The sequence below is a fragment of the Rattus rattus genome, chromosome 4 (genome assembly GCF_011064425.1).
Source record: "Rattus rattus isolate New Zealand chromosome 4, Rrattus_CSIRO_v1, whole genome shotgun sequence".
Taxonomy (NCBI): domain Eukaryota; kingdom Metazoa; phylum Chordata; class Mammalia; order Rodentia; family Muridae; genus Rattus; species Rattus rattus.
The window spans coordinates 4,730,822-4,754,663 of NC_046157.1; the positions used below are offsets into that span (position 1 = coordinate 4,730,822).

General features: G+C 42.1%; 1 long non-coding RNA gene across 1 annotated transcript; it reads right to left on the bottom strand.

Annotated features, from left to right (window-relative positions):
• Window positions 1-5,529: 5,529 nt before the first annotated feature.
• LOC116897798 lies at window positions 5,530-12,671 on the bottom strand. The gene is made up of 2 exons (XR_004387627.1): window positions 12,135-12,671; window positions 5,530-5,975 (listed from the first exon to the last, which is right to left on the bottom strand). It is a non-coding gene; the product is annotated as an uncharacterized LOC116897798 (long non-coding RNA).
• Between the last annotated feature and the right edge of the window lie 11,171 nt (window positions 12,672-23,842).

Genomic DNA, 23,842 nt, shown 5'->3' on the forward strand with positions numbered 1-23,842 from the left:
CAATGCCAAGCAACCAGAGCTTCCAGGGACTAAGCCACTACCTAAAGACTATACCCTGGACTCTGACCTCATAGGTAACAATGAATATCCTAGTTAGAGCACCAGTGGAAGGGGAAGCCCTGGGTCCTGCTAAGACTGAACCCCCAGTGAACTAGACTGTTGGGGGGAGGACGGCAATGGGGGGAGGGTGGGGAAGAGAACAACCATAAGGAAGGAGAGGGGGGCGGAGGTTGTTTGCCCGGAAACCGGGAAAGGGAATAACACTCGAAATGTATATAAGAAATATTCAAGTTAATAAAAAAAAAAAAAAAGGAAAAATGAAAATAGATCCGTAGTTGTCACTATGCACAAAGCTCAAGTCCAAGTGGACCAAGGATCTTAACATAAAACTAGACACACTGAATCTAATAGAAGAGACAGTGGGAAAAAGTCTTGAACTTATTATTGGTACAGGATAAAATTTCCTAAACAAAACTCCAATGCTCTAAGAATTGATAAATGGGACCTCATGAAACTGGAAAGCTTCTGTAAGGCAAAGGACACTATCAATAAGACAAATTGGCAACCTATACATTGGGAAAAAATCTTCACTAACTCCACATCCAATAGAGGGCTAATATCCAAACTATATAAAGAACTCATGAAGCTAACCACCAAAAAAACAAGAAACAAAAAACAAAAACAAAAACATAAGCAAAAAAAAAAACCCAAAACAAAACAAAACCAAAAAACCCAATAAAAAAAAATGGGGTATAGAACTAAACTGAGAATTCCCAACAGAGGACTCTCGAATGGCTGAGAAGCACCTAAAGAACTGTTCAAAGTCCTTAGTGAGCAGAAAAATGCAAATCAAAGTGACCCAGAGACTCTACCTTACACCAGTCAGAAAGGTTAAGATCAAAATCTCAGGTGACAGCACATGTTAGTGAGGAAAGAGGAACACTCTTCCACTGCTGGTAGAATTACAAACTGGTACAACTACTCTGGAAATCAATCTGGAGGTTCCTCAGAAAACTGGAAATAGACCTACCTAAAAACCCATAAATACCACTCTTGGGAATATACCCCAAAGATGCTCTACCATGCCGTGGGGACACATGTTCCACTATATTCATAGCAGTCTTATTTGTGATAGTCAGAAGCTGGAAATAACCCAGATGTCCCACAATAGAATAATGGAATAATGGATGGGGTTGGGGGTGAGGGGAACATGATCTGGTATTGGTTGGAGGGATAAAAAAAAGAAGCCCTGAGGGCCAGCAGATAGAATGGAAATAGGTGACCTCAGATGGAAGTAGGTTGGGAGGACCATCTAGAATGTACCAGGTACCAAATACCCAGGAAGTGACAGGCTCTCAGGACTCAAAGCAGGGGACCCTAGGCGAAATGCCCTGCAGTGGGGAGAGAGAACTTATTGAGCCCACCTCCAGCAGAAAGACAGGGCATCCATCAGGTGAGGAATGGGATTGCTATCCGACAGTCAAAACTCTGACCTGTGGTGGTTTGTCCTGGAGTTCCGGAGTTTGCCAGTGCCATGTTAAGTCATATGATATCTCAAGCAGGGGAATTTAACAAAGAAACAGGGAAGTAGCCTGGGCTAGCAGGCTGTAGGTCCCAGGCTGTGTGATAAGTAATGGCAACTCAGAGAGTTAGAGATTAAAAGCTGCTTTTTAAAGAAAGTTGTTTAGAAAATCTTTCAGGATACATATCTTTTTAACGTGGGCTCCACAGGAATTTTGGGTTGAAATCCTAATTAGACAAACTACTTCTTAATTACAGGTATTATTAAAAGGTGATTAAGTTTGTTTTTAGAAAGAAGAGAGTAAAGAGATTACCTGAATCAGGTGGGGATTTTCATCCACAGTTCAGAACTTAGATAGGGAAAAATTGGTCACTAACTCCAAATAGAGAGTTGTGATGAATGTCTGTAACACCGGGCAGAGTGAATGCAGACATATAGAAGTTATTAAGGTTAAAGAAAAATCTGTGGCTCCGGGTAGAGAGCTTAACAGATGGATCTATTTTGGGCTGAAGTCCTGAGTTTTAAGTGGCATATTGGTTTTAGAATTGATAGAAGGTGTTTAAGTTTGTTTTAAGGAGAATAAAGAAATTGCCCGAATCACATGGGGATTTTCATCTATGGTTCGGAACTTAGATAGGAAAAAAATTGCTCACTAACTCCAAGTAGAGAGTTGTGATAAATGTCTGTAACACCAGGGAGAGTGAATGCAGACATATATTATAGAAGTTATCAAGGTTAAATTAAAATCTGTGGCTCCAGGTAGTGAGCTTAACAGATGGATATATTTTGGACTAAAATCCTGGTTTAATATGTTGCTTATTGATATTGGAATTGATATAAGGTATTTGGTTTGTTTTATGAATTACCCTGCTAAAGGCCATATGGCTCGTTGATGCCGGCTAGCAAGGGTTTGTGGTTACTTTTTATATTTACCACAACAGGAAGCTCAGATTCTCTTAACATGGGCTCCATAGGAATTTTGGGTTAATTTCCTGATATCACAGAGTACAAAGGTCTATCAGGCTCATCGTTTAGCTTACTTCCTTTTTTAAAAGTTGTTTAATCTTCATAATGGGTGTGACTTTGAGTTTTATGGTTATATTATTACTCTGGGAGAGAGTGCAAGATATAAGCTTTTCTGTTTACAGACTAAGGAACACAGCATTGTGGGAGAAAGATTTTGTCTTTGTGTTTTTAAAAAGTGTGATTAGGCTCTAGAAACCTCACAGAGTCATGCTGATCAGATTTGATAGAAGTAGGCCGCCTGAAAAAATTAATTCAGGAGAATCAAACAAAAAGATATCTGTATTCTAAACTTTTGTCTTGAGAGCTGTATTTTACAGAGTGTGCCTACTTGGATTCCTGGTCTCAAGAACTTTCAGCTGTGTCCAGTCAGGACATATCAGCTACAGCATTTGCTTCATTCTTCCTACCCCCTATCACCAAGGATATCTCAACGCCCATATACAGCTTGAAGAAGTTATAGAGGAGTCGTCGCCCCAATTCCCTGGACTTTCGGGGGCTGAAAGTGGTTATTCTACAGTTGTTTTTATGAGGAATTTAAAATTGGTTGTAATTTAACAGGGAGGAATTAGCTAGATTGAGTTATACATCTCATTTGTTAACTAAGCTAAAATCATTGCTTTGATATAGAATTTATTTGTTAAAAGTTTAAAAGTACAAGGTTTAGAGCCAGTCCTTCTACTGATGCCATTACAAACTTCTGAGTTGATTACACATGTGAGTTAAGGACCAAATAGCAAACATATTGCTGACTTTGTGAGAGTACTTTCAAGATATTATTAAGATATAAAGACAACAGTCCAGATTGTCTTACATAGATAGATGGTTTTCAAAAACATCAGAAATCCACAAAATTTGAGATTTAAAGTTATTTATCTTTTATTGAGACATCTGCTCCTAACAGTTACCCTTTGGTGGATTTAATCAAGAATTTGAACACCTCTACCTCCAGGTGAGGCAATACTTTGTGGCTAGGCAGCCACTAGACAAAACTGCCTGTTTCATCTACAGACTAATACTGTCCAGAAAAGGACAAAGTATATAGAATAGTTGACTGATAAACTCTGCCAAGACAGGGTGATCAGCCCTTCAAAATCTACATTTCAAGAGTCTGTCAGTTGATTTTGGGCCAGAAGGCTAAAGACTTGTGCTCACATGTTGCTAACAGGGGACTGTGCTAGTGGAGATTTGTCTCTACAACATGCCTCAGTTCCAGAAGCCGTGTTAGGCTTCCTGTATGTATAGATATTTGGGCATTCTCAGATTTCTGATGGAGTTGAAGACTGATTATAGTCTCATAGCCTATCAGGCTGTTTAACTCTGAATATACCTATTTATCAGATAGTATATAAGCTAGCCAAGATATAATATAGATTTTAATCCTTTCTTAAGCTGGAATGGATAATTAAATGTTCTGTTTAACTGATATTGTGATGAACTGGGTGTTGAATACATCATATGGTTTATAAATTATAGAATGGTAATAATTGTACTCAATTTATATATAAGTGAAAAGGCTTTTTAACTGGACAAAAAGGGGGAAATGTTGTGGTTTGCCCTGGAGTTATCTGTATTTTGATGCTAATTCCACTGCCCTAAGGACAGCTGCCTAGTCAGGTACTCAGGAATCAGGTGACTTCACCAGAACCTTCTCCCCATTGAATTTGTAAAATACAGGTGAGGGGCAGGTACAGGATAGAAGGAGGCCTGTCATTGGAGGAGAAGGAAGGATGGGCGGGAGAGAAGTTTGAAGGAAGAGGAGGAGACTGGAACAGAAAGGAAAAGAAAAGAGGGAGAGAGAGAAGCTGTGGCAAGACAATATGGTGGGTGACATTAAGATTCCATGCTGTACCTTTTCAGGTTGTTACAAACGTTCTTAAGGGATGGATGGTACTGGGCATTGTGTGTTTAAGTGGGCAATTATATCTTACCAATTGGGTCAAAGATAATTGTGTTGTGTGTTCTTTTATGTGACAATTTGAGTGTAGCAAAGTGTGTGGCGACAAGAGACACTGGGCTACCGAGGATTTGGATTATGTTTCTGCCAAGATATCTAGCAGACATCTTGGGGCACTGCAGTGTTGGACTTAGTGAGCTAAAGACAACAATACATTTTTATTCTTTATATGTTTACAACAACACTGACCCATATTTCTTCCTGTCTGAAATAAATGCAAGAATGGAAAGGGAGAAGACCCTGAGGAAAAGAAGGTCCAGCGAGAGGCCCAAAGGGAGATCCAGCTCAAGGGGAGGCCCCAAAACCCGACACCATTACTGAGGCTATGGGGTGTTCACAAAAAGGGACCTATCCTGGCTGCCCTTTAAAAGCCAACAAGCAGCTGAAAGAGTCAGATGCAGATATGTGCACCCAACCAATGGACAGAAGCTGCTGACCTCTGTGGTTCAATTAGGGGAAAACTGGAGGAAGCTGAGGAGTTGAGCAACTCTGTAAGAGGACCAACAGTCTCAATTAACCTGGACCCCCGAGATCTCTCAGACACTGGATCATCAACCAAGCAGCATACACCAGCTGAGATGAGGCCCCTAACACATATACAGCAGAGGACTCCCAGGTCTGGGTTCAGTCAGAGAAAATGCACCTAACCCTCAAGAGACTAGAATCCCCAATAAATTCAGAGGTCTGGTGGGGTGGATGGGTTGGCACATCCTTGTGGAGACACTGGAGGTAGGGGAGCAGGGAGGAGGTATGGTATGTGGAACTGTCCAGATGGCGGACCAGGAGGGGAATAAAATCTGGAGTGTAAAAATAAATAAACAAACAAATAAATAAATAAATAAATAAATAATTTAAAATAATTTAAAGTGAAAATGTGATTAATAAAGACATTTGGGTATCAACCTTTACACATGCCCATATGGGTGAGCTGTGTACATTTTACACACACACACACACACACACACACACACACAAAGAGGGTGCAGGGAGGGCAGGCAGGGAGAAAGAATGAAAACATGAAACTCCCTTAGTTTACATAATGTGTGCTCTTTATCTTTTATTTTTATACTAACAAAATTTTGTTGAATACAAGCAGACTGCACAAATATTAAGTGTATAATTGCTAAATCTAGACAAATATTGACACAATCATGGCATGATACACATTAGAAATGAAACACTCCCGCCCTCACACGAAGTCCCTGATGGCTTCGGAGTACTCCACAGGAACCTCAGCATGTGGCCCCACGTGGCCCCAGAGCTCAGCCCTGGCAGAGCACATGCAAGCCCTGAACATTTATTCTCTTTATGCTCACCAGGACCAGGAGGAGACCCCACATAGCTCTCTTAGTTGATGGCAGGGAAAGACCAGGCAGCTGTCGAAATTCTATGACGGTTTGCAGACTGCAGCACAGCAGACATCAGGAATATGCCCAGCTTTGGAGAGCAAGGAGGTGCTGTTTATTGGAAGTGCTTAGGTAAGAGAAAAGACCAATTAATCAAGTTATTAAATGCTTCTCATAGAGTGCGAATCTTTTGTTTTTAACAAAATCTTAAATGTTCAATTTTACCAATAAAGACTTGGGAGCCAAATGCTGGAGCAAAAGCCTGCTAGTTCAGAGAAGCAGGGAAAGCATCCAGCTGACCCTTCCTCATCAGCCGACATCCCAAAAAGTTGTGCTTCTCCTCTCTGTCATGCTGTTTGTCACAGAGCTGACTAACACACCTTCCTGAACTCCCTTACCACTGAAACTGAAAAGGGCATTCTGACCATTTCTATAACCTTTGATAATTCTGATACTGGGTGTGGGAGCCATCACCAGTGTTAATTTCAAATGAAAACCCATCAAAGACCTAGAAAATATTAAGAAAATATGTAAAACATCCAATCTCTCCAAATTAAAAAAAAAGTCCTGTTTTAGTGCTAGCATTCAGGGTGCTCTGCCTGCATTTTAAACTCTCTCCAAAGGCTTCTCAAACACTAGAATTTTTTTAAAATTTTTTTTAAAGATTTACCTTTAAAGAGAGCAAGTGTGTGTGTGTGTGTGTGTGTGTGTGTATGTGTGTGTGTGTGTGTGTGTGTGTGTGTGTGTGTGTGTGTGTGTGTGTGTGTGTGTGAATGCAGGTCTCCACAGAGTCAGAGGTCTTGGGGATGGGCATGAATGTAACTGGTTGTAACCCGGTGGATGTGAGTGCTGAAACACAAGTCATCCTCTGCCAGATCAGTGTGTAGTCTTAATTAAACCTGAGCCATTTCTTGAAGACCTGAACATTAAAATGCAGACTATAGGTAACTCTGTACATTTCTTTCATATGTGTAGATATTTCATGAAGTTTCTACAGTATAGGTTTTCACATGGTTTTTCAAAAGGCCTTTAGTGTTATTGGTCCCTCCCCACATTTGATCCTTTACCCTGTTCTCCCATCCCCCACCCTAAATAATCCTCCCATTCTAGTTTCCCATTTGTTTCTCCATAACACTACATTCTATTTCCCCTTCCTTGGGAGGTCTTCCTCTCTCCCTTTATCCCTTCCAACGTCACTGTTCTAGCAAGTTTTATGTCAACTTGACACAAGCTAGTCATCTAAGAAGAGGGAACCTCGATTGGAAAGAAATGCTCCTATAAGACTGGGCTATAAGCAGACAAGCCTTTAGAGCATTTTCTTAATTACCGATTGATGAGGGAGGCCCACCCCTGGGCTGGTGGTCCTGGGTTCAAATAGAAAGCAGGATGAGCAAACAATGAGGAGCAGGCCAGTAAGCAGCACCCCTCCATGGCTTCTGCATCATCTTCTAAGTTCCTGCCTAGTTTCTGTCTTGGCTTCCCTCAGTGTATGTGAACCATCTAGGATAATTCCATTTCCTGTTATGAACAGAGCAGCAATGAACATGAATGAGTGTCGGACCTTCCTGGGTCCCCTACAGTGTTTGCCCCCGGCTGAAGCCCTGCTGATGCATGTAGAAGCCTTTTGTTCCTAACAAAGGAAGGCCCTGGCCCTGAAGCTGCACACCTGGGTGGTACACCTGGGCAATAATCGGTTCCTGTCTTTTGTTTCTGAGAGCTTAAGCCGGTTTTCCCACTGTGCTTCCTGAATTTTCCACCTGGTGTACTTGGGGTATATATTCGGTGGATAAAGCAAACGATTTTGCATTCTCGTGACACGAATGACCCGAGTATGTGTTTCTTTTTAAACCCATAGGCTTGCGCCCGGCTTTCAGTACCTCGTCGGTGTGGGCACCAACAAATGAGAAAGTATCTCTGCAATAAGATGGAGACTCCTTGGCATGTATGCCTAACTAGACATCATGCCACCAGGTAAAACTTACAGTGCTAGGAATGGGTCTGTCTAGCACTAAGGAGACCTGTGGAGAGCCTTACAAGCTACAGTCATGGTTATTGGTTGACCTCCACACCCCGATGGCACGATCCTATTGCTGAAGATAACATTGACTGATGTCATTGGACGCAAAGTCAATCTGGTTCTCAACTAGAAACTTCACCCCTACTGACTAGCATTTCATTGCTCTGGAAGATACCCTGCATGCTATAGGAGGAGAAAGTGGCTGTGAATATCGCCCAGCTACAAACCCTGAAACCTACAACGACCTGCCTACAGTGCAATTGTGGCACAGATGTTAGGGGAGGAGTCAGCCACTTTTTGTTTGAATTTAAGGTGTGAGTGAAAGGTAAAAGTTTAAAATTGCCCCCTAGACAAAAGTTGAAGCCAAAAGAAAGAAAAATAGTCAGGCCCTGGAACGGACTGTTCCAGCTGACCACAGAAAGAGTAATTGCACGAGCTGGTTCAGATAATAGCAGGACTAAACAATCATGAGAAACAGGAGGTTCTTCCTTGTGATTCGGTATAGTTTTTCCTTTAAATACCCCTTCTCCCAGCCATTCCAGGTCGAACTCCTCTACCCCTGCGTGGGATACGAGTCTCGACCCCAGCGCTCTGGTTTCTGTCGTCCTTATCAATAAACCTCTTGTTGATTGCATCAAGATCAGTCTCTCGTGAGTTCTTTAGGGGGTCACGTCATCCTAAGACTTGAGTGAGGGTCTCCCCGCTCCGGGAGTCTTTCATAAGATGGAGCCCACACCTGACACTGCTAAAGTGACAAAGAACCAGGGATTAGATAAATCATGGGCCTAAGGGAAATTCCACTTTTATTAATCTCTTAAAAAACATAACAATAAAATTATTTTTAATGACACATTGTTATACTCATAGATCAGTGTTTTGCTCAGCCCCCATCAGAGAATCTTCTTGCAAAAGGTAGGAATTAACAGAGACCTACACCTGCGCAGTGTGCTGAGAGCGAGACGTTGGAGCACTTAGTCCTAAATGTGATTTCTCTACCAAGCCCCTCCCCCACAGAGATCTGTGCAGAAGAGACGGAAAGATTATAAAAGCCAGAGGCAGTGGATGAGTCCAAGGAAACAGTGACTCCCAGTCCAAGAGGTCTAATGAGTCCAAGCCAGATGGGACCCCAGCACTGAATGGGGAAGTGGACACCAGGTTGCAACAGATGACTTCTGGGAGAGGGAAAATCAGTTTTCTCTGGTAAAGTGCCACTGGGATCAGCCACACCCTAGAGCAGTCCACATGCCTAGGAGTAATTGACCAACACAAAATCAGTTTTGTTAGCCTGCAGGCGATTACACTAGGCTCCTCCCAAGGACCTAGCAACTGTTTATGTCATCACCTTCCTGGGCAGGTATAGGCAGAATATTAAAGACTGATCAAGGGTTGGGGATTTAGCTCAGCGGTAGAGCGCTTGCCTACCGAGCGCAAGGCCCTGGGTTTGGTCCCCAGCTCCGAAAAAAAAAAAAAACAAACAAACAAATAAAGACTGATCAACACCCCAGTTCATGTACTCTGTGTTCCCACAGGTTCCTGGCTGGTGTCTTCCTCCCTCCCTCCCCACCTCCCCCACACCACACACTTTCACTCTCTCCTCCTTTCTGTCTTCTGCCCCTCTGGCCCCATTTCTCTGCCCTAGCACCTTTCCTGCCTTCTGTCTGCCTCTACCCCTTCTCCAGGTCCTCACTCCCTTCACTTCTCCCAAACAAACCTCCTTTATACCAGATCTGTTGCATAGTGTGATTTCTCAGGGGGCACCTTGGCATGGGATCAACCATCACCACCACCACCCGTATTTTATTTCATAGCAAGCTTCGTGAGTGTTTATAGTAATAGTACTAGTAGTAGTACTTGTTGTGGTTAGATTTTTGTTTCATTTAATTTTGTTGGGGATTTTTTTGTCTTATTGGGTTTCTGTTTTGATTTTTGATTTTTGTTGTTTGTTCTTGAGTGGGAGAATACATGAGGTTGGGAGGATAGGGTAGAGAGGTAGAGAGGATACCGGGATAGTTAGGAAGGGGAAACATGATCAAAATACATTGTATAAAGTTTCTTGAATGAAAAAATAAAATACAACAGAGTCTCCTCTGGGCTGTGTTGCCCGGCTTCAGTGGCAGAGGATGCGCTTAGTCCTGATGAGACTTCGTGTGCCATGGTGTGTTGGTGGGGAGCGGGGTGGGGGGGGGATGCTCCCCTTCTCCTCAGAGAAGGGAAGTGGAGAATGGGAGAGGGGGAGGGGTGGGACTGGGAGGAGAGGAGGGAGGGGGCTACGAATGACATGTAAAGTGAATAAGTAAATTAATGAATGAAAATATAAAATAAAATGCAGATTCCAGTTTACTGGGAATCCAATTTACTGGCAAATATTCTGCATTTCTAACATTAAAATAAATGTTAATGCTGTTGATTCCGCTTGGAATAAAGCACACACTGGTTCCTAGTCTCTATACAGGTCTCTGCTCTTTCTCGTTGTGTACGGAATTGAGCTCAGCAGAGAAGCTGTTTGGGGCTGTCTACTAGACTGTCCCGTATATTATTCAATAAAAATCATTTTCTAGCTGTACACAGATATTTCTGGGAACTGAAGCCTCAGGCAATGTAAGCTTTGGGCCTAACATTTCTTCTGTGACCATTTTAGGGTTAACAGCCTGAGGAATTTATCAGTCTTAGCTCTGACTAACACCCTAAGACGTTTCTCTCAAACAAACTCTACAGTTCTTAGTACAAGTGAATTTTAGTAAACTTAGGGCAAAGATTGAATTCCAGACCTATAAAGATTTTGTGTGGTATATAGTTGAGCACATGTGTAGGAAAGCAAAGTGTGATTGTGTAGCAAATACATTGTGACGCTTGCGTCTGAAAATGTAACCCACAGCCTTACACAAGTACAGAGGCTTATGCAGCACCTGCAGGACTGACTTCTGTCAGAAAGCAACACTGGAGTTTACCAGAGAAGTACATTTCTCCTTTTAATAATGCACTCCATTCAAAGAAACAGACTTCAAGCGTCAGTGAAGAAACTGGAGCAACAGAAGCACTGGGCTTAATCTTTTTCTTTCCAAGACCAAAGAGAAATAAATGTAACGTAAACATTTTCAGAGCATAGAGGGGGGAAAAAGGCCTCCCAATAGGGAGGCCCTCCAAGGGACTCAGACTCAGGAGGGAGAACCACCACAGCAGGGAGGCCCTCCACAGAGCAGAACCCGGGAAAACAAGCCAGAGCTTCAGTTAAGAGTATCTGCCTTGGGGTTGGGGATTTAGCTCAGCGGTAGAGCGCTTGCCTAGCGAGCACAAGGCCCTGGGTTTGGTCCCCAGCTCCGGAAAAAAAAAAAAAAAGAGTATCTGCCTTGCTAGCTTCCAAGTCCGTGAGAGAGACACAGAGAGGTCTCTCCTTGGAGCCCACGCAGGGGGAAGTGCTACCCTTCCTACTCACCCCATCAGTGTGTTACTAGGTCACATGTCTAACAAGAACCCTTCCAGACCCAAAGCTTTCCTTCGGCCCATCAAGATCATCACGTGCATTCTTATTTTCATTATATAAGAGTAACACATTCCAGTTCCTTCTTAAATAGAAAGTATAACTGAACAAAAATTTTAAAACACTATTCTTTTACCCCGATGAACCAGTTATCACACTGATAGGTGATATTCAATATGCATGTAGATAGGCACTCACGTCTGCGCTTTGAAAGTGAGCCTTCACGGCTGCAATATTCTATCTTATAACCTGGTTCTTTCAGCTGATAATCTATTTTTATTGTGAAACTATCTAAATAAGTGACTATTTCCAGGGTTATAATAGTTAAACTGGTGCTTCTTTAAAACTCTTTTTAAAACTCCTTAACATAGCTGTAAAATAATTCTTTTAATTTAATTCTAAAATTTCTTAGTGTTGGCATTTTGTCTAGGCTCCGCCCCACAGTTACCTGGCAACAGCTTGGTGTACCTGACTCACTAAAAAGGGGGCTCTTTGCCCCCTCCTCACTCTCTTCTCTTCTTACCCCTTCTTCTCTTCCCTCTCTGCTACTACCCCCTCAACTCCCCTCCCATTCCCTAAATAAACTCTATTCTATACTTGTGGCTCGTACTTCAGGGGGATGATGCCTCAGCATGGGCCGCGCAGAGGCACCCCCCTTCCCCCACACCATACTGCACCTCCACATATCCCTGGCTTCCTTTTTTTTTTTTTTTTATAAAGCACAACACTTAATTAAGCTATTATTCTAGTAGCCATGAGAATAAATGGAAAAAATGCAAACGCACCGTTACCTTCATTTGCCCTGTACTCCAGGCTGGTGCAGCTCCCCAAGAATCGATGATAGGCCCGCATTTCTGCCTCTGCTATCCGCACCACCGTGTACGGTGAGTATCTGGGGTCTGGTTCCTCACACTGCCTGCACAGAACAGAGATGGAGTTCCAGGACGTGAGGCCACCTTCCCCGGCCTCCATCCTGCTCTGGGCACTCACTGCATTCACAGAATGCTTAAACCCCCTCCTACCTAATCTCTCTGAAGATCACTCAAGGTCTCTTCTTTGCCGAGAGCTGATCCTGGGGATTAGTGGGTGCTGGCAGATTAGGCTTCCACAGACTTCCAGAATTCGTTTTGGAAACAGAAGGGAAGCTGAAGGATGAAGACCGCATCGCGTCATGAGATAACAAGCCACTGGTTAAATAACAATTAAATATCATTAAATTAAATTTTAAAACATGGATAAAATTTTGAAAGAATATTCTTTGGAGGAATATTTCCGCTAGGTCAGTTTCATTCAGTTTTTCTCCCAAGCTCTCCAGGCTGCCTGCTGCCTCGGGGAATTTACCATCTGAGGAGGCCCCAAGCTGACACAGCAAATGGTAAACCCAGCTGCTCCCAGGGAACAGCTGCGTGTCAGTTTCCAAGTGAAGGATGCTCTGCCCTGCTGTGGTATGCAAGACCCGCCCTAGAACCACAAGAAAAACGACTTCGACTTCGTGTTGCAGAGCTTAGCTGGTCAAAGACGCAGGAAAGAGGCTGCCTTTTCCCCGAGGCATTTCATTCTGTTTTTACTGATTAATGTTGTGTTCTAAATAAATCTGTTGTGGCATTGCCCTCACTAAGGGGTCCAGGCAATCCAGTCTGAGTTCTTAAATAGCCTATAAAGGAACAGTACACTCTCTTAAATCGGTTGTATTAGTAAAAATAATTGTAAAATTTGAGGGTTAGCAGTATCTTAAAAAAGGAAAAATTTTTAATAAATCGCAAACCATAAACTACACATTGGCTATCAGTATACAAATTGAAAGCTTGATTTTAACATTTTAAAAACAGCGGCTACAGCGTGTAATTCAATAATCTGTGCTGAAGCATGGGGAAACTCAAGAGAATAAACTAAATAAATGATCTAATTACATATGCTGCCTTCTCATTAGATGAGCCATCTATAAATACAGTAAGCACATTTTCTATGGGCTACATGCATAAATTTACAGAAAATACAAAAGCATGCATAGAGGAAAATTATTAATTTTGCCTGAAAAGTTTGCACATGCCATATATCAGTATTCTCTAATAACCAATTTAATTGCTGTTTGGAATAAGGTATGTTTCATCAAGTTCTTTTTCAAAATACTTCCATGACTCTATCCTACAATCCTGTATTAACACAACAACAGCTTCATAATAGGGCATTAAAACTTTCTTTGGAGATGAAGAAAGATGAGGTTACATCAATGGTCCCTTTTGCCAAAGGACTGCTGTGGGTACAAATAACCAACGATTGATCATAGTCTATATAATTCATGTATTATTGTTGACACATAGCTTTCTCTACTTTCTGTAAAGCTATTCCTCCCTCATCAGTTAATTTTCTAGGGGAATTAGTATTTGTATCTCTCTAAGGAATATCAAACAGAGACTTAAGTTCTCCTGTGGTGAACTTAAGGTGAGGTCTTAAGCCTGTTAGCATCCCCTAACAGCTTTTGAAAATAATATAAAGTATCTTGAATTTTCTGTGCCACAATTTGTTTAAGATATACCTGATGTATCAAACATTGTAAAGGATATTGTCTTTGAATCTTTTCTGGAGCAACAACCACTCCCCAAAATTTTAAAGCTTGTTGTATAAGAGCAAAAGCTTTTAGTAAAACTCCTTCAGAGGGATCAGCTAATAAAATACCATCCATATAATGAATAATATACACTGAGGAATTCAAAGTCCTAACTTCTTGTATTGAAACAGTGACAAATTTACATAATGTAGGGCCATTAGCCATTCCTTTGCAAAACTTTCCAATAATAACACTTCATGGGCTCTCCAAAATTATAAGCAAGCTCACTAAATGTAAACCTTTCACAATCACCAGGATGTAAAGAAACAGCATAAAAACAATCCTCCAAATCTATAATGATTTTATATGCATTTCTTGAAATGGCAGTTGGAGTAAGCAAACAGGCTGTAACACTCTCACAAGTTCCATAGCCTCATCCACCCTTTGTAAATCCTGAAACAATCTCCACCTGTTTGATTTTTACTTAATTACAAATACGTGTGAGTTAGAATCCTGAGCCTGTGATGGAACTACAAACTGCAGCCAATGGAACACTGGCTATTTAAGCACAATCTTTAAGTTTCCCTTGCAACACCAGAGCACAACCACAACTTTGGAAAGCAAAACTCAACCTCCAACAAACAATCTAGTCTCTCCAAAATCAACAAGTGTATCACTCCCATGTTACAAAGTTTGGCTGCCAATTCCTGCACACTAAAGGGCGATGGTGCAGCCTCCAATACCTCAAAGAGATACTTCTCTAAATCTTATCTTTTATAAATCTGGTTTCCAGGATAAGAACAAAATATTACCCAAGTTAGAGGTATCTTTAGAGACCTGTTTCCCTGGGTTGACTCATGCCACGTGTTGTCTAGAATGGCTCCATCTAAATTACCAGTTTTAAACCAACTTTCTGTTACCAGTGTTACAAATTTTTAACCATACCCAATAACTTAAAAGCCAATAATCTATAAACAACACATGTAGAGCATAATTATACATTTAAAACCAATCAGGAACCAAAAAATGAAGTGGCTACACATATCTTTAATATTTAGACCAAACACAATTCTTACTTTTTCTAGCTGTAAATTTTAAAGGGAGCACTTTGACATCTGCTAAACCCAGTAATCACAGTCAGAGATTTTTCTAAGAGAAACAATCATCAGATCCCTTTCCACAGAAGCTGAGAAGATGCTGGCCCTTTTAAAATCCACTTGTGTGACAGCCCCTTGGGGGGCTTCTCCAGCCGAACTAGACTCCTAGCTATAGGTGCAGGGCTCCAAAGACCCATTGAAACTGGTTTTTATTTATTTTTTTAAACAAGTTAAAACTAAATCAAGGGGTGAACAACCAACAAATAAAGTTTTAACCATTTTTTTGCTTTTGAACATGAAACACAGAACAACATTCAAGCAATGAAACAAGAAACAGACATAAACTGACAGACGTGGACAGCTTGCTGCACCAAGGACAGACAAATAGACATAGAGGGAGAGAACTAGATGGTGTCCCACCAAGGGGACCCAGATATCCTACCTAAGGGACCCAGAACCAGGAATAAGCACTTCTCCAATAGGAGCCAGCAAGGAAGCAGGACATCTCCCAACCTCCTTCTGTCCCTAGGAGAGCTCCGAAAAAGCTTACGCTCATTTTCCTTCTCTTTTCCAGAGAGTTGAGGAGGACTGTTTTTCTCAAACCCATTCTCTCTCTTGTCTAAGGTGTCAACTGTCTCTATTCAGGGTCCAAAGACTAAAAGCATCTATGAGAATTGACTTTGCTTCTCTAGATTTTAGCATAACTCTAAAAGAACACATACACAAAAACTAGAAAAGACCTTCACGTACAGAGTGGCCCTCTGATCTCCCAAAGAAAGCCTCCCTGTGTTCCCAGCAGCAACTGCCACCAAGCTCACGCCTAAGCCAAAGACTCCCAGCTGGACCAGTCAGAGCTCCCCCTTCTTTCCCCCTTAGCTCCAGGCTAGATCCAGCCCCGCAGGCCTCCACTCTGTTCTCAGCTCTTCTGCAGTATTCCAGGGATGCCTGGATGCCCAAGAGCCTGAGAACCAGATGGGCTGGGCCTCCTTACAAGTCCAGGACACGCCCACCCCCACCCCACCGGAGCCAGCTCCAGCTGGGCCCCTGGGAGTCTTTGGCTCAGGCAGTAGGCTTAAGTTTGGTGGCAGTCGCTGCTAGAAACACAGGGAGGCGCCCCTTCAGAGATTAGATGGACACCTTATAGGTAAAGGCCTTTTCTGTGGCTCCCCATGGCGGATCCTGATGAAAAGAGACAGGCCATGGTTTTAAGGCATTTATTGCCATGACGGAAAGTGGATGAGTAAAACCATCTCAGGGTGGGCCTGAGATTAAATACCTTTTGCAGGGAGGAGTGTCTGGGAAGGAAAGTTTTATTGGCTAAGCCTCCAGGGCTTATAAAGGAGATCTGTCTTGAGCCTATGTGACCTGTGGTCACATCCTCTACCTGTGGAGGGACTTGGGGCATTGCTCTTACGTGACTGATGGCCACAAAACTATGGAGGTCTGCAGGCTAGTGATGGGCCTGGTTTCCTGGGAGTCAGGCAAAACTACCGCTGTCTCTTCATGGCCACTGGGATTCAAGCCTCCTCAACCAGGAACCAGGGTGCCTTTCGCTGTCCCACAGTCTCTATTTATAAGAAATATTGGTCTGCAGCTTTGTTGTATATCATCGTCTCTATTTATAAGAAATATTGGTCTGCAGCTTTGTTGTATATCATCGTCTGGTATGGAGATTAGGATAATACAGAGAATGATTTAGTAGCTATTCCTGCCTCTTCTGTTCAATGGTGGTGATGTGGTAGTGGTAGAATAGAATTGCTATTCATTCATCTTTGAATATTTGTCACAATTCTCCAGTAAATCCTCCCATTTCTGAGCTTTTCTGTGGGACTGATTCTGTTTATTCACTTGCTTGCTTGCTTGTGATTTTTGTTTTTAAACTAGTAATTCAGTTTCTTCACCCGTTATATTTCTGTTTCGATCTCATCTTTTTCCATCAATATCGTAGTACATTTTCTCCTGCTATATAGACTACCATACACTGAGTAATTAATATTAAAATTTGATTTGGCTTACACTTCTGAAGTCTTAGAAGACCAGGATCCAGGTCTGGTGAAGACTTCCTTGTTTAGTTATCTAACAACGCAATGGAGGAAAAAGGAAGCGATCAAACTGACAGTCTCAAGCCCTTGCCCATCAGATTAATCTATTCATGGCAGTGGAATCTTTATGACCTAAACACCTCCATCAGACCACACCCCCATCAGACCACACCTCCATCATTCCTCACCTCCATCCACACCTCCATCAGACCACACCTCCATCAGACCACACCTCCATCAGACCACACCTCCATCAGACCACACCTCCATCAGACCACACCTCCATCCTCACCTCCATCAGACCACACCTCCATCAGACCACACCTCCACACCATCCCTTCAGACCACACCTCCATCATTCCTCACCTCCATCAGACCACACCTCCATCAGACCACACCTCCATCATTCCTCACCTCCATCAGACCACACCTCCATCAGACCACACCTCCATCAGACCACACCTCCATCAGACCACAACCCCCTCTAGAGACTCAGATTCTAGGACCTGCTGTGGACCACACATTCAAATCCTTTCTCATTCTTTCACTTGTATGATGGGGCGAAGGGCAGGAGTGGGGAGGAGTCTGTCCTGCCTCTTTCACAGTTAATGAGATTGCAAGCAGGTGTTGCAAAGCACACAAACACCGCTGGAAGTTCCTGAGGATCCAATATTACAGCAAATGTATTCACCACGATCATGCTATTTTATAAGGATTCTCCATTATGATTAAACAATGACAATTTCCAAAACCAAAGTAATCCTTTTCCTAAAACTGAAGTAGCCTGTTACATTAGTACATTCTTGTCCTCTCCACCTTCTGGATCCAGTAAGGTTGGCCCCAAGAGATGTTTATCCACCACCTGTCATTCTCTAACTCACCATTCCCTGTTTACTCCCAGCAATGGCAAACCTTGAGCCAAAAGAGAAAACGTCCAACCTCTGATTCCCCTCCCTTTTCCTAGCCCATAACGTTTTCCTAAGCAGAGAGTGGATTCTGATTCTTGTATCAGAAACCCCTCTGTGGGTTTTTCTCTCAAATAAAATCCTGTATTGTCATTGAGTCAAGTCACCCGCTGCCAGTCTGTCTTTTCTCCCAGGTGACCTTACAGAATGCATATGTAAATAGTCTGCGGTACTATATATGAAAGAATGGAAGGAATGGGGTTGGACAAGAAAACACATAGTTTATGTTCCATGGGCAGCCTGATGTTTGAGAAGGAAGTTTGTCTTCCAGCTATGCAAGAGTATCTTACATCTGGAGAACTTGGAGGGACCTTAATAGTCATCCAACTCAATTTCCCCATTTACAGATAGCAGACTGTACTCTAAGGAAGATCCATTGGCCTGCCCCAGGACTTGTGGCAAAAAGTATGACTGGTCACTTAAGTGGCTGAACAATTAAAATTCAGACATTGTTTCTACTCACTGATTATTTTTTACATAAAGTCCTTTTTAAAAGATTTATTTATTTATTTAATGCATATGAGTACACTGTAGCTGTCTTCAGACACACCAGAAGAGGGCATCAGATCCCATTACAGATGGTTATGAGCCACCATGTGGTTGCCAGGAGTTGAACTCAGAACCTCTGGAAGAGCAGCCAGTGCTCTTAACCACTGAGCCATCTCTCCAGCCCTTACATAAAGTCTTTGATTTGGGTGAAGAATGACAAATTTTATTTTTTAACTTGCCATTATGTCCAAGCAGGGCCACAAATCTAGATGGTCATAGCCCATTCTGTCATTTCCTCACATTACAATTTCTGTTTTTTAATGTAAATGATTTTAATAAAAATTTATAACAAATTATTTTGATAATGTTCCTGTCTTTTACACTATAATTATTTCTCATTTATTGGTTCAAATATTTACTAATGTCTAAAGCATTTAACTATAAAGCACCAGTGACTAGGTAGTGTTTGAGTAAAGAGAGCTAATAACAATATTCAGATTTTGTATATGTGCTAGCTCTTAGAAAAATCATATCCACTATTACCAGAGAGTAACTAAGCTCTGAATCACCAATAAACTCCTGAAACAATTCTATATTTACAACCATGTGTCGAGAAAAAATTCTCCTTATATTTATTTTTTTAATGAAAATAGTGGGTTTTTTATACAATATACTCTGATTATGGTTTCTCTTTCCCCATTACCTCCCAGGTCCTCCTCACTTCCTCAGTTATCCAAATCCACATCCTTTCTTTCTCTCTCTCATTACAATACAACCATCTAAAATAATAATAATAATAATAATAATAATAATGAGATAGAATTAAAACAAACAAACTAGAATGGAACAAACAAATAGAAAAGAAGAAAAACTTATAAAAACAAGATTGGAAACCATAATATATTAGCAAAAGATTTGTGTGGTAAAAACAAACAAATAGACAAACAAACAAAAAACATCCAGACAAATCATCCTGGCGGGGGGATTGGGACCCTCCCCAAAACAGCACTGTTTCATTTATTTCATGGTGGTCATCTAATTCTGGGCATGGAGCCTGCCCTTAAACATGGTTTGTTTCTTTAGTGCATTCCATCCCCACCAGCTCTTAAAATCTTTCTGTCTTCTCCTTTTTCAGAGGGGAGGGATTTGATGGAGACATCCTATTTAGAATTGAATATCCCAAAGCCTTTCTGCACATTGTCCAATTATGAGTCTCTGTATTTGTTCCTATCTACCGCAGAAGGAAGCTTCTCTGATGATAGCTGACCAGAGCGCTGATCTATGGGTATTGCAGGATGTCACTAGGAGTCATTTGATTGCTACATTCCCTTCGTAGATCAATAGTATTTGGTTTTCTCCGAGGTCCAATGGCCTATCTCATCTCAGATTCTGGGCTACCTGAGCAGTGTCAGGCAAAAGTTTCATTTTGTGGAGTGGGGCTTAACTAAAATTAAATAGTGGTTGGTTACTCCTACAACTCTGTGCCACTATTGTAAGAGCATGTCTTACAGACAGGTCATCATTGTCAACAGCAGGGTTTATAGCTGGGTTGGGAGTTACCTTTCTCCTCTGGTAGTATGCAGCATACCTTCCAGTACCATGAACAGGAGTTAGTAGGGAGGAGGAATCTAGGTAGGCAGCAGGCTGACTTCTCCATGTTCAATGAATTGCATAGGAGTTGTCTTTAGCAATGAGGACTTATATCTGTTTGCGAAGAGCAATCAATCAATAGCCTTTGCAATGGCTGGGTCTGTTTGGAGATTTACATGGGGCCCCTTTGGCCAACAACTCAATTGCTATAACCCATTCCCAGCACTGGAAGTTTCATTAGGTGGTGAGAGATATACAGCTGAGGTTTTGTCTCTTACATTATTTGTTGATTGCATTTAGATTTTGCTCATATATTTAAGAAGATTCTACTCTAGTAGGTTTCCATATGACTCCTAAAATGTCCCTTAGGTTTAACTGTCCCTAATCTACTCTCCTCTTCCCTCTTCCTCCCTGTTTGATCCTCCTGTCCCAGTGCCATTCATAACTATCTATTCTATTTGCCATCCCTAGGGAGATCCCTCTCTACCCAGTCCCTTATTCTATACTTAACTTCTGTGATCATATTGATTGTAGATCGTTTATCAAAAATTTAGGCACTAGCATTCACATATACGTAAATATAGACTATATGTGTCTTTTTGGAGTCTGAATTTCTCCACTCAGAATAATTTCATTGACCTGTGAATTTCATGATTTTGTTTCTTTAGTGCCTGAATTAATATACAATCCTTTCCTTATCTATTCATCTGTTGATTGACATCTAGGCTATTTCTAACTTCTGGCTATTATGAATAGAATAGTAATGAACATGGTTGAGCATCTCTGTAGTGGGATGTAGTGTGCTTTGGGTATATGACCATGAGTGGTATGGATGGATCTGGAGGCAGATCTATTTCCAGCTTCCTAAGGAACTGTCACATTGACTTCCATAGCAACTAGTAAGTCTGCACTCTCCTCATCAGAAATAGGTGAGTGTTTCCCTTACCCCACAGCCTCGGCAACACTGTCATTTGTTTTATTGATCTTGGCCTTTCCAATTGGTATAAAATAAAAATTTAAAGTAGTTTTGATTTGCATTTCCCTGATGACTAAAGATATTGAACATTACCTTAAGTGTTTCTCAGCCATTTGTGTTTCCTCTTTTGAGAAGTCTCTATCTAGATCTTTACCTCATTTTTTTTTTTTTTTCGGAGCTGGGGACCGAACCCAAGGCCTTGTGCTTGCTAGGCAAGTGCTCTACCACTGAGCTAAATCCCCACCCCCACCTCATTTTTTTAGTTGGGTTATTTGCTTTCTTGATGTCCAGTTCATTGAGTTCCTCGTATATTTTAGGTTTTAGCCCTCTATTAGATATATAGGTAAAAAAATCTCACTTTGTCCTTGTCACTTTTTCCAAATGGTAGTATGTTGTGGTTTTCCCTGAAGTTATCTGTGTTTTGATGCTAATTCCACTCTCCCAAGGACAGCTGCCTAGTCAGTACTCAGAACTCAGGTGACTCCACCAGAACCACTTCCCCATTGAATTTGTAAAATACAGGTGAGGGGCAGGTACAGGATAGAAGGAGGCCTGTCATTGGAGGAGAAGGAAGGATGGGCGGGAGAGAAGTTTGAAGGAAGAGGAGGAGACTGGGAGAAGGGAGAGACAGGAGAGAGGACAGGGTGAGAAGCCATGGCAGGTGATGTTAAGATTCTGCTCTGTGTATTTACAGGTTGTTATTAATGTTCCTAAGGTATGGATGGTACCGGGCTTTGTATGTTTAAGTGGGCAATTATATCTTACCAATTGGATCCAAGATTATTGTGTTGTGTGTTCTTTTGTGTGAGGGTTTGAGTGTAGGAAAGTGTGCAGCTGGGATGTTTCCACCAAGATAATCTAGCAGATATCTGGGCACCGCGGTGCAGTACCTAGCGGGGTAAAAGACCACAATACTTTTTTATTTATATATTTTTACTAAACAGTAGTATCCTCTGCCATACAGAAGCTTTTTAGTTTCATGGTGTCCCATTTATTAATTGTTATTCTCAGTGCCTGTCTCAGTTAGGGTCTTATTGCTATAAAGGAACACCATGGAATGCCATAGCAACTCTCATAAAGGAAAAAATTCCATTGGAGCTGCCTTACAATTCAGAGGTTTAATCCATTATCTTCATGGTGGGAAGCATGGCAGCGTGCAGACAGCCATGGTGCTGGAGCAGCCGGGAGTTCTATGTCTTGATCCACAGGCAGCAGAAGGAGAGACTGTGCTCCAAAACGGCATAGCTTGAGCATAGGAGATGCCATTCTTCTCTAGAGAAGCTCTAGAGAAAGGCTGGGGTGGTGTCCTGATGCCTGACCCCACATCAGGCTGTAGTGACCGTGGAGTAGGGTGAGAGGACGGAATGTCAGGGGTTCTTGTGCAGCTGTCAGTCAGTCTGCATTAACCAGATAAAGCCCTGGGAGTCCAGTGTACATGTTATACATACATGAGACTGAACACTCAGGATTGCTCTCAAGTTTAACCTGTATAGGCCTTTCCCCTTTGTCCACTATGGCTCTGTCCTTTTCAAATATGCTGGTGCTTCCTTCTGCAGGATTCTGACACGGCTTCCACGAAGTCCCTCCTCCCCATCCGCCCAGATTAGGTCCTGCCAGGACAGACTCCACGTCCAGGGCAAAGAACCCATCCTTCTTGCTGACACTTGTCTGCCCTCCCAGAGATGGGTTCCTGGCATGGATGCACTACAAAGCTAACAGAACTAAGAAAAAAAAGCCAAAACCAAAGGCCAGTCTGGTAATGAGGCCCCAAATGCATTCTGCAATCGTCAGGCCCTATCACGGGCCCTGAGGTCAGTGCCAAGAATCCCATCACGTTCTTCCACGTGTAAAAACAAAAAACAAACATCGAAAACAAAACAAACAAACCCACCACGTTCTGAACATGGGATGTACAAAAGTCACTCACCCCAACGAGTTGAAGACATTTTGAAATGCTTCTATGACCAATAGTAGTTTTGGTCAAGAGATCTCTTGACCACCTGTGATGTGAGGTTCGTGAAGAAGCCCATCCTAAGCCGGTCTCTCCTCTCACCAGGTCTGGGCACACTGCAGTCTGTTGGAGAAGGTTCTGAAACAGAGTAACATTTTAGTAACAACCCCTTGGGAGAATTCAGAAAAGGATTAAAGAGACAGAAATAGGGAGCCTTGTTTCATTTCCATCGTGGCTACTCAAAGAACCACACACGGTATTTCAGAAACCTGTGTCTTGTCAGTGACACTAGATGTGGAGAAATATTGGCCTAAAGGGGTCTAGTGTGATTCTCAACCTCCCTAATGCTGCAACCCTTTAATACAGTTCCTCGTGTTGTGGTGACCCCAACCGTAAAAGTATCTTCTTGCTACTTCATCACTGTAATTCTGCTGCTGTTACAAGCCATAATGTAAATATCTGATACGCAGGGTGTCTGATGTGCAAACCCTGTGAGAGGGTCAGTGGACGCCCCAAGAGGAACATGATCCACAGGTTGAGAACCACTGGTCTAGAGCCTCTTTTAATGCTCTGTAGCCCCATCTTCCTGAATAAGACCAGGGCTTCATGTGTGGGAATATTAACAGTGGGGGGAAGAAGAAACAAAAAGTTAACAGGGAGTGAAGGGACAAGCTTATGTATAGGAATAAGAAATAAGCGAAAGGGAGAGTAAATAACACAGTCAGAGCTCTGTTCTCCCTTCCTACGTCTGAATACCCACAGCTGTCGGGGGCTTCCACTCAGAACTGCTTTGACTCCTTGTAAGACTCAGTAGCAAACACCTGGTTCCAAATCCATTTCC